Below are 11,769 nucleotides of genomic sequence, written 5' to 3'. Positions count from 1 at the left end.
CCGGCACGATGCAGACCCACTGCTGGCGATGTAATGAGCGCATTGCAAGAAAGGCCACGGAGAACAGTCGCACACTAGGTCGGTGAACCAATGTTGAGGGTGGCCATCGATATCATGGGTCCCTTCCCCACCTCCAACAGCAGGAACCGGTTCATTTTGCCAGCGGCAGACTACTTCATGAAGTGGCCAGAAGCCTTCGCGCTGCCTAACCATGAGGTGCAGACAGTGGCGGACGCGCTCATCGGCAGGTTCTGTTCCCAGTGCAGTGTTCCACTTTGAAAGCAAGGTCTTTGGCAATGTCTGTAAGTGGCTGGAAATCAGCAAGACATGCACCACCCCCCTTCTCCCCAAAAGCAATGGCCTGGTTGAGTCACCAGTGAGCACCAGTGGGATTGGGATCTCCACTTGCTGCTGAAACTACTGGCCTGTTGCACGACCGTATAGGAGTCCACCCACTGCATCCCTGCCTGGAGGTGCAGGCGCCAGCTGCAATCCCGAATGGGTATCTGCCAGGGGTAAAGGACCGCCGGGGATGGAATATGGACAGTGCTTGTAAGACCTCCTGGATAGCGCTCATGCCTTTGCCAGAGAACAGCTCCAAGCCACCGGGATCCGACAGCGGTGGAACTACGACCTGTGGGAGAGAAGACCCACTTTCAGCTTGGGAAGTTGGTGTGGGTTTACAACCCCTGCTGAAAGAAGGGACAGTCTCCCAAACTAGATGATCCTTGAGTGGGACCATGTACCGTGCTGCAGCAAGTGGGTGAGGTGGTCTACCGGGTGAAATTTTGCATCCGGAATCAAAAGGTTGTGCTCCACCACATACGCCTTGCCCCCTATCATGGCTGGAGCCCACAGCGAGACCACCTTCAATCCCGCAAGCAATTCCCCTTGTTTTGCCAACAGCACAGCCCTCCACCTCCAGTTTGGGACCTGCGAGAGACTTTCCCGAACGCGAGGTGCAGACGTAACGACCCACTCGATACAGGGACTTTGTGTCCTCCACTGGCCAGCCCAGTTAAGCAATTGAACTGTGCTCTTTCAAAGTGACTTGATTGTATGCCACAGTCACTGTTGTGGACTGACAGTGGCAACTTGGAAAACCTGTGCAGGATCACAGTGACACAGTCGGCGCTGGTGTCGCTCCAACTGTGGAGCTTGAGTCTTTGGCATTGCACCCTGCAGACTTGATGGGGACTAAGGTGAGGGCAATGTAGCGATCAGTGCATTTCTGTTTATGTACCGTACTCCCTGCTGTCTGTTTGTGTTTGCATACTGTGTGTTATTCCGTCCTTGCTGTATTCCACTTGTTTACCTTTTGTGTGTGTATTCCCAAACCATGTAACTGGCTGTTAGTTTGTCTGCCCTGATCTGTTCCCATTGGTTGTTATCTGTGCACCCTCACTTGTTATTGTTTGTCTGTCTTTGCCCATTGGTCCTGGTACAACCAATGGAATGTGTCCTAAGCCTGGTAACCTTTTGTATAAGGGGGTGGGCTAAGCCTATAAGGAGGCGCTGCAGCACCGTTCAGGGGTTGTTCCTGGCAGACAGAGCAGTGGTCTCTGAGAGGATGTGGAGATAGTGTTCAAATGAATAAAAATAATTACTGCAAGCAACAAGTCTTCTCCAGTTTTTGCCTATATATATATATATATATATATATATATATATATATATATATATATATATATATATATATATATATAATTTTTTGTTAAAGCACACATTTCACTAATTAAACAGGAGAAGTACTCAAGGTAGTAATAATCTATTATAAAAAGAAAAGATAGATAAGTGAATGCACCATAAGATTATATTTCATCTATTATTTGTACTAATAAAACAAGGAAGCTGTTACTTGGATCATGGTAATGTTATTGTTAGCTATTTCCTCCTGGTTTTTTTGTTTTGTTTCGGGTGAAAGCAGGGTTGACATTCTAACAAAACCAGAGTGGCCATTCCTCATGACAGATTAAATTAGCATTTTATAGACACTGAATAAACATAATATCCTGTTAGGTCATTGTCTGTTATCTTATAAAATCATAAAGTTTTTAACAGTTATTTGATATTATTTTTCGTCAATAAAATAAACTTTATACCTTGAAATTGTATCCACATTTTTCTGGTATGTATGTGTATTCCACTATACAAACAATACGATTTGCATTGTGTGCCTCGCGCACATGGGGCGGTACAAACCTCAGTCATCTACAAATGAGGAAGCTCTATTAGCAATGGTTTTCCGCATTATGAAAGATACTAATAATATAGGTGTTTAAAAAAAAAACACCCAAAAAAACTAGAGAAGCTAATGCCGGTAATTATGTACGTGTTCATTCAGGGTTGTCATATAGACTGCAAAGGTATCAGAAAAATACTACTGCATCAAAAAAAAAAAAAAAAAAAAAAAAACTAGTAGCAAATGAAGAGTTTTGGGTAGCAAAATGAAACCAAATATACATTAACTTCGAGCCTTTCCTGTGCTGTATTTTTATATGCGCACTAAAGTGCCTTCTCAAGCAATTCAAATAAACAACAAGGAAATCTATTTACAGTTCAAGAGGGGTGGTACTTAGATCCCACACTTCAAATACTCCATCTTCTAGCACAAGTGACACTCATCTTGAGGGTCAGACACTCATTTGCTTTTCCAAATTCTTTGACCTTCACACATAAAGTATTCTACCCCTCAATAGCATGTGTGCAATACAACAATACCACTGTTTTAGTTTCTTTAATGCTATAAAAAGTTGGGTTTCTATGAAAATAAAGGCTTCGTTGTATTCAAGGGAAATTGATAGGCTTTATGCAAAAATCTATTTGTTACTGAAAATAAAGGTGCATTATAATAAATAAATTGAATTATAATCATAAAAATGACATGGTAAAAATACAGTGGGCAGACATTTTCTACCAAAAATTAGGTGTTTGTAAAATTATAAAATGTATTTATATTAATTTTTTTAAAAAAATGTGTTCTTTAAAGGCATCATATGTAGATGTGCATGTTACTCCCTTAGGTACAATACAATATTAATTGATCCCTGTCCAGGAAGATGACTCTGTAGAGGCAGAAGTAATTACGGAGTCAGATCCAATCACATCCAATCTGAGTGTAAACTATTAGTAGTAATATATTAAAAATCAGACTTTTGTATATTAAATTATAAAGTCTGATTTACACACACTCAGAAATTGATTTGACACAGTTGCTTAACCTTTAGCCTCTGTCATCTCGTACTCACTTTGGTGTGCCACTGTGTAAATTAGACCCTCAGTTTCTGGACCATCTGAGCAATTGGCACTGACAATTCCATTCTTTCATCCGTTGTTTGCAATAAGTAGTTTTATATTACTATAGTAGTGCAACTTTATTTTGCCTATACATTCCTGAAATTACATAGCACCTGCATCAGTAACTAAGCAACTGTGCCCCACTGCCTAAAAAACATGGCTGAAAACAACAAAGCTGAAAAATAGTTCCTTGTCTGATACTTTGAAATATACTCATCTACCAACTAGGCACACGTATGAAGACTTTTCTTAAATAGAAGGAAAGAAATAAGCCAAGAAAAGAGGGTCAATACTGCCTTAAAAACTATGAATACTAGTGTGTCTCTCTGTGTGTGTGTGTGTGTGTGTATATATATATATATATATATATATATATATATATATATATATATATATATTGTAATACAGCAGGGAGGGGGTTAATAGCCTCCCTGCAAAAAACATATGCGTATGCACATTTTGTTAATTGTTTTATTATTAATTATCCCCTGCACCTGGTAGCTATTGTTAAATTAAACCCAGGTGCAGGGTATTTAAGAGAGGCAGCTACACTGCTCTGGGCAAAAAAAAAAAAAGCGATTTGTGTGACAGGTAAACGGCTTAGCCATCATGTGAGTTAATTAGGTTCCTGTGTGTAGTAGTTAGTGCTCAAGGAAGAGCTAGGTGTTTGTTTTGTTTAGTTTGTTTGTGTTTTATTTTTAAGCGTAAGCACTTAAACTCCATTTCTGGTGTCCGGGGTCGGAATTTAAAGAGCAACGAACCGTGTGAGTGGCGGGAGTCTTTTACATATATATATATATATATATATATATATATATATATATATATATATATATATATATATATATAATGGCTTGGATAAATTAAGTGCTGTGATTGGCTGAATAAGATCACATCACCTGTCTTACTGCATGGCTATGACATCATAGAACAACTTACTTACCTGATCTATTAATATTACTATGCCTTAATAGTAACATTTATCTAAACAGTGTTTCATTAGGTAAAATGTCAACATACAACTGAAACAGCATTTAAATCATTCAACAATCTGTTTTTTTTTTCATCTCTGTTACTAAGAATTACAGAAAAATTGGCAAATATACTGTGGTATTAATTTAGTCAGAGAACAGAACAAAGACAACTCAGAGGCAAGCAGTAGCAGTAACACTGTTCAAAAGCCATCAGATAAATCACCACGCGAGTCTCACTCAGCATGTAATAAACTATATGCAGCAGCTGCATCTACTTATTAAACAAAATAGCGCCTTATAAAACTGACCAGCGAGTATGCAATATTTAAACTTTTAGCATGACAATGACCCAAAGCACACAGCCAAAGCTACACTGGAGTGGCTAAGGAACAAAAAGTTAAATGTCCTCGAGTGGCCCAGTCAGAGCCCCGACCTAAATCCAATCGAAAATTTGTAGCATGACTTGAAGATTGTTGTCCATCAATGCTCCCGATTGAACTTGACAGAGCTTGAACAGTTTTGTAAAGAAGAATGATCAAATATTGTCAAATCTAAGTGTACAAAGTTGGTAGAGACCTATCCCAACAGACTCACAGCTGTAATTGCTGCCAAAGGTGCTTCCACCAAGTATTAACTCAGGGGGTGGAGACTTATCCAATTATGATCTTTCAATTTTGTATTTTTAATATATATATATATATATATATATATATATATATATATATATATATATATATATATATATATATATATATATATATATACATTTTTTTTTCTATAAAACTTTTTTTCCCCTTAACAGTGTGGAGTATGGTGTGTAGATAAGTGGGAAAAAAAAATCCTCATTTAAATGTATGAAACTCTGAGGCACTGACACAACAAAATGTGAAAAAAAGTTCAAGGGGGTGTAGTGACTTCTATAGGCACTGTATATATATATATATATATATATATATATCACTAAACTTAATGCAGTTTCAGTTGTATAAAACTGTAAAAATGGACCTACAGAAACACCAGCAGGTTTTCCTCAAGGACTTCTCTGTACTTTGCTCCATTCATTTTCCCTTCTACCCTGACAAGTACCCCAGTCCCTGCCGATAAGAACCATCCCCATAACATGATGCTGCCACCACCATGCATCACAGTAGGGATGGTGTTCTTTGGGTGATGCACTGTGTTAGGTTTGTGCCAAACATAACGCTTTGCATTTAGGCCAAAAGTCCCATTTTAGTTTCATCAGACCACAAAATGTTTTGCCACATGGCTACAGAATCTCCTGATCGTTTTTTTTTTTGCATACTGCAAATGGGATTCAAGATTGGTTTTCTTGAGTAATGGCTTCCTTCTTGCCATCCCTCCCATACAGGCCAGATTTGTGGAGTGCTTGGGATATTGTTGTCAGATGCACACTTTGTCTTGGCCATAAAAGCCTGTAGTTCTTACAAAGTTGCTATTGGCATCTTGGTAGCCTCTCTGATCAGTCTCCTTCTTGCTCGGTCATCCGGTTTGGAGGGATGGCCTGATCTAGGCAGGGTCTTGGTGGTGCCATACACCTTCCAGTTCTTAATAAACGTCTTGACCGTGATCCAAGGGATATTCAAGGCATTTGATGTTTTTTTATACCCATCCCCATCCCCTGATCTGTGCCTTTCAACAACTTTGTCCCAGAGTTCTTTTGAAAGCACCTTGGTGCTCATGGTTGAGACTTTGAAACTGCTGAATTTATCCTGAAATCATGTGAATCACTATAATTTAACACAGGTGGAAGCCACTTAACTTGTTATGTGATTTTGAAGACGATTGGTTATACCTGAGCTAATTTAGGATTGCTATTTCAAGGGGGGTGGACACTTATCCAACCAAACTATTTCAGTTAGTTTTTTTATTTTTAATTAATTTTCTACAAGTTTTTAATCTCAGGCTATAAGGCAACAAAAGGTGAACATTTGTGCAGCAGTAGCATCTACTTATTATATTTAACTTGTCTGTTAAATATAATTGTCCTTCCTTTCCACAGGTATCCCAATTACAGTACCACTGTTCCACCAGGTACTCGGTATATCGCTTCTGTGAGGAGTTAAACACATTTGAATGGAAACAGCGCAGGACCTGTTGTCAAGATGCCATCAAAGAGCTCAAGTCGAGGAGCAACAGAAGCTACGATCCCTCCTGGTTGAGTTCCGGGACTTTTTCTCAGCGACACCCCAGGACTGTGGTCAGATGAGTCTGGTGTAACACTCCTTTCACATGGGCCAGGAGTGACCGTGATGGCTCCCTCTAGCTAAGCGGGAGACCACGGAGATGATGGTGCAAGAGATGGCTGCTGCCGGAGTCATTGTACTGTCCAACAGACCCTGGGAGCTCCCACACTGTTGGTGTAGAATAAGGATGGAACTCACCGGCACCTCAGCGCAGCTACTTGCAAAGATTCCTACCTGCTTTCCCGAATAGACGAGGGACTATACTGCTTCTCTGGCTTATCATGGTTCAGCTACCTCGACTTGATAAGTGGCTACTGGCAAGTGGAACTGTCCTTGAGCTGACCTTCAAAGGTTCATCAAGCACCATTGATTTGTATAGCGCATATTATGTAAACAAAAGTTTTTGTATTAAAATCTGCTATCAAATCATTATAGGTAGCAATTCTATATGGTGCCGCTGCTGTGTATGGAGCAATGTATTGTATCCAAAGCACTGGGGCAGTACGATAGTGGTTGTAGCGCTTCAGTAAAATATGTACTGAATATTTCCACAATTAACTCAAAACAATACATCTTAGTAAATGTACTGCTTGGTTTCTGATTGCATTTTTACTACAGCTCAGGATTGGGAGCTGGTGATGACTAACACATCAAATTCAAGGTGGAAGCATTTTCCCAGACAGCAGTGCCACTGAGGTACATTACTGAGGAGGATCATGTTTTTCAATGTTATGTCCCTCAAGTGCTGCTGTCTGAGAGGTGAGTCTTGACTGCAAATGTAATGTGTTCTAAAATTCAGTTACACAAGTACGTGACAGTGTACTGCACATAAGAATAATGTGGGACTAAAGGACTAATAACAGTTCTGCTACCAAAAACTTGTCAGTTAGTGCTTTAATATCCATAGTTATATTTGTTATTAGAAGTTAGAGAATGGGTCTAGTAAAAGATGATATGTATACTACAGAACTGATGCCCTACTGTATATGGACTACTCTTCTAATGTGTTCAGCACAAATAGTGGGTATCAAGGACCTTTTACACCACATAATAATTAGTTTAATTAGTTTTATTCAAAGGAAAAAGTCCCGCTGATTTTCTGTTAATAGTCTGCAGGGAAAACTCCCACTTGCATGGCGCCAGGTGTTTAACATGATTCTTAAAGCAATTATAAAACACTGTTTAATCTTATCTATCAATTTGTTTTCTTCAAATAGCCACAGTTTAAACTTGAAGCCATTGCGCAAATGAAATTCTGTATTCTGCATTCTGTACAACAGTGGAACTCTGTTTAGAATGAGGTTTGAAATGTAAATAAAGTGATGTATGAATGCTTTAAACACTACGCAATGCAATGCCTACTATGCAATGGAAAATGCCATGTTCTGTTTTATTTGCTGACATTATAGTAAAGAGAGTAATAAAATGTGTTTCTACAGTGACAAAAATAGTCAAGAGCATTTTTTAAAACATATTTAACACAGAGCATGTTCATCAGTTATCATTGTCTTTTAGGGGGCAATACTTGAACAGTCTGTCGGCAATTCATCTTCATTGATAACACAAATCCACATACCAACTGGATGACTTTCTACTAAATAGACATACACTATCTTGAATATGTTTTTACTCTAGAAACTACTGTTAAGGTTTATTTGAAATACTATGGTTTGTGAAACAAAATTAATTAGCTACAATAAAACAATGGAACAGAGAATGACTCCTTTCCTCCATAAAAAAAGGTACTGACACAAAATGTAATTATTGTTTTTAAATACCAGGGGGCACCAAGGTTATCTAAAATAATTATTCTGCAAATCAAGCATATATTTATATGCATTGTGGACCCTCACATTTTTTGTAAATTAAAATATGGGAGTAGTGAAAATTAGAGGCACTAATTCAGGAAGAACACTGTAAAGACCGTGCAGATTTTTACTTTTAATTTTTATGTCAAATCAATGTGCATTTCAATGACAGTGTTATGGCAGATGTTTATATTTTATTCTCTAACTTATGCATGTTGCATATTTAGTCCTCCCCTAAGGAAAAGTAAATAGAAGATTATTATGCATCCTTACAACATTTCTGTAAGTTGGCTAAATGCAATTTTCTTTACTTTAGATTTCATTTAATTCTTATTATAGTCTATTGAACAATGTATTGAAAGAACTCATGCATTATATACTGATGTTAACAATTGACCTAGCTAATCACACAAGATTTTGCAGCCAAGTAGATTTAGTTTGGTTTTCAGTCACCCTTTTTTATGGGGAACATTGTTAATTTATTAGCTGTTAACAACAAGCTTACCAACGATTCATTAATTTATAGTGCCCTGTTTATAAACTAATTAAAAAAGTACAGCGCACACAAATCTTTGCAAAAATCAATGTTGTTGTTATAAGTAAAACAATGGCACTGTCATTGTTATAAGTAATACACTGCAACGGGCACCATCTACTAGATTCATAAATTCATCTGACAATACACCTTTGCATAGGGTTTGAATTGAACTATCAACAATGTACAATATGTGGGTTAAATGATGTCCTCCATGATCTATCATTCATACATAATCAGAATATTTAAACATATGCCTTAACGCATGACCTTCATACAAGTGTTCAACTACCACATTCAGGATCGCTTTTGAACATAATAGGTACAAAGTAGTGTCTACCACAGCAAATAATTATTTCCACTGAAGGATTAAGCATACGTATTTGTTTATCATTTCTTAAAAAAAATAGTCCAAATTCATTTAGCTTATCTTTACAGTGAACCAGGAAAAATACAAGAGCATAATTGAAAATGCATCTGGTGCATGTGCAAATGTGAGTACTGGAAAATAAGAAGTATGATAATGCCCATACTTCTCTGGCTGCCTGTCTTATATCCCTGTGGTGGTATGCTGAAATTGATTTAGACGATGAAAGAGGTACTTTTGTTTTGCTTATGGATTTGTTGGTGTGTATAATGGAATGTAATCACATTGTTAAGAGGACTACTTAGTTTGAATCTGTTTTACATTTGCATTAAAAGAATGACTGTCAAGTCTTTTCTCAAAACATTTTACTTATTTTCTTTTTAGTACTACTGTATTTTTTAGACTAGTAATTGATCTGGGCTTCAGTTATATTTTAAATAAGAGTTATTACAAATGTTATGAGTGGCAAATATGTCATCCTGGCATCTCCATCTTTCACATAGCTGCCCTTGTGAAGCAAGCACTTTGGAAAGCAGCAAAAGGTTTTTTTTTTTTCTGGAAATGCCATTAAGACACAAAAGCCATATCCTCTTTATTGTTTGTTTTTCATGAATAAAACCAACATCATGCCTGCCTATGATATTAAAAAAAATAAAAAATACATTCCTATAAATATATTTACATATTTCTTACTTTATAAGCCCATGTTGAAAATATCGAGATTTATTTCCTGAATTTGGATTACCCATCCACTCCCACTGAATTAATGCTCTCTAACAAAAACATGTTTTAGAGAAAAACTGAAAAATGTCAAAGGTTATGGATAGCCTCTATTGGCCCACACAGGCAAACAAGTATTAAGTGAAGCAGAAGCTTGTGTCCTTGAAGCTAGACTTTAATCAGTGCCTGTTTGCTAATAAGGTAATGTGTATAGACTTAGCTATGGAAGGATGTACAAACATACAAAATACAATTGGGAATGCTTGTTTAATATAATAGTGGTGGTGTAACTATGAAATTAACTGTATCTACTAAAGAATTCATACATGCGCAATGAATGCACACTTTCACTATGAGCATTTTACTTGAATATCCCTTTAAAGTAGAGCAATCAATTTCAAAAGAACATTTATAAGTTTATAGCTGGACAATTGCATTGTACTGAAATGTAAACATAAATCCTATAAGAGTGATTAGCCAAAAGATAATGACAATTATGAAAAAGTCGTTAGTAACTATATGCCTCAACAGAATACAAGAACATCTGATAACAAACAAAACAACATAAATGGATAAACATCAGTGTTCCCATTGAAATAAGTATGTACTGTTGTAATAAACTCCTAACAGGAAACTACAAAATGGTATTCATTTTATGAAACTGTATTACATAATCATATTTTGTTTATATTTGGTTAGTTTATCTAATCACTTTCTGCTATAGGTTTTGACATTGATTTGTAATGTATTTATAGAAGTAAACAACATTTCAAAATAAAATGACATCTGTCTAATCCTAATGGAATTTACATTTGAAACTTGAATTTCAATTTATTTTATTCTATAATCGTCTTTTCCTCTATAATTTTCTTTCTGTTTTCTAGTAGTTGCTGCAATGCATAACATTTGAGACTGGCAAGTATTCAAGTTAGCTTTTAGGATGTTTACATTTATTCAAAAGTTTACATTTATGTCACGTGTGGTATCCTGCAAATAGTCTGAAAAAATAATATGAATTCTAGGGTTCTTTTCACTTACAGTGCCTTGCAAAAGTATTCAGACCCCTGACCAATTCTCTCATATTACCGAATTACAAATGGTACATTGAAATTTCGTTCTGTTTGATATTTTATTTTTCAACACTGAAACTCAGAATCAATTATTGTAAGGTGACATTGGTTTTATGTTGGGAAATATTTTTAAGAAAAATAAAAAACTGAAATATCTTGTTTGCATAAGTATTCAACCCCTGTGCTGTGGAAGCTCCCAGTTTGCACCAATGAAAGAAATTGCCCTAACGAGGACACAATTACCTTATCATTGGCCTCCACCTGTGAACCATTAAAGTTGCTGTCACATTTTCTGGATAAAAACTCCACTGTTGAAGGATCATTGGTAAGGCTGTGAATCTGAAGGAAAATGAAGACCAAAGAGCATTCTACAGAAGTTAGAGATAAAGTAATACAAATGCATAGATTAGGGAAAGGGTACAAAATAATATCTAAGTGATTGGATATACCAGTGAGCACAGTTGGATCAATAATCAGGAAGTGGAAGCTGAATCACACCACACAGGCACTGCCAAGAAAAGGCTGTCCCTCAAAACTCAGCGCTCAAACAAGAAGGAGACTTGTGAGAGAAGCCACAGAGAGGCCAACAATCACTTTGAAGGAGCTACAGATTTCAGTGGCTGATCAAGAGCTCTGCATAACACTGGCCTGTATGGAAGGGTGGCAAGAAATAAGCCGTTACTCAAAAAGTACCATCTGAAAGCAGGTCTGGAGTTTGCCAGAAAGCATGAGAGTGACCTAGCTGCGATGTGGGAAAAGGTTTTGTGGTCAGATGAGACCAAGATAGAGCTTTT

The sequence above is a fragment of the Polyodon spathula genome, chromosome 1 (assembly GCF_017654505.1).
Source record: "Polyodon spathula isolate WHYD16114869_AA chromosome 1, ASM1765450v1, whole genome shotgun sequence".
Lineage (NCBI taxonomy): Eukaryota > Metazoa > Chordata > Actinopteri > Acipenseriformes > Polyodontidae > Polyodon > Polyodon spathula.
This window is presented reverse-complemented; position numbering follows the sequence as displayed.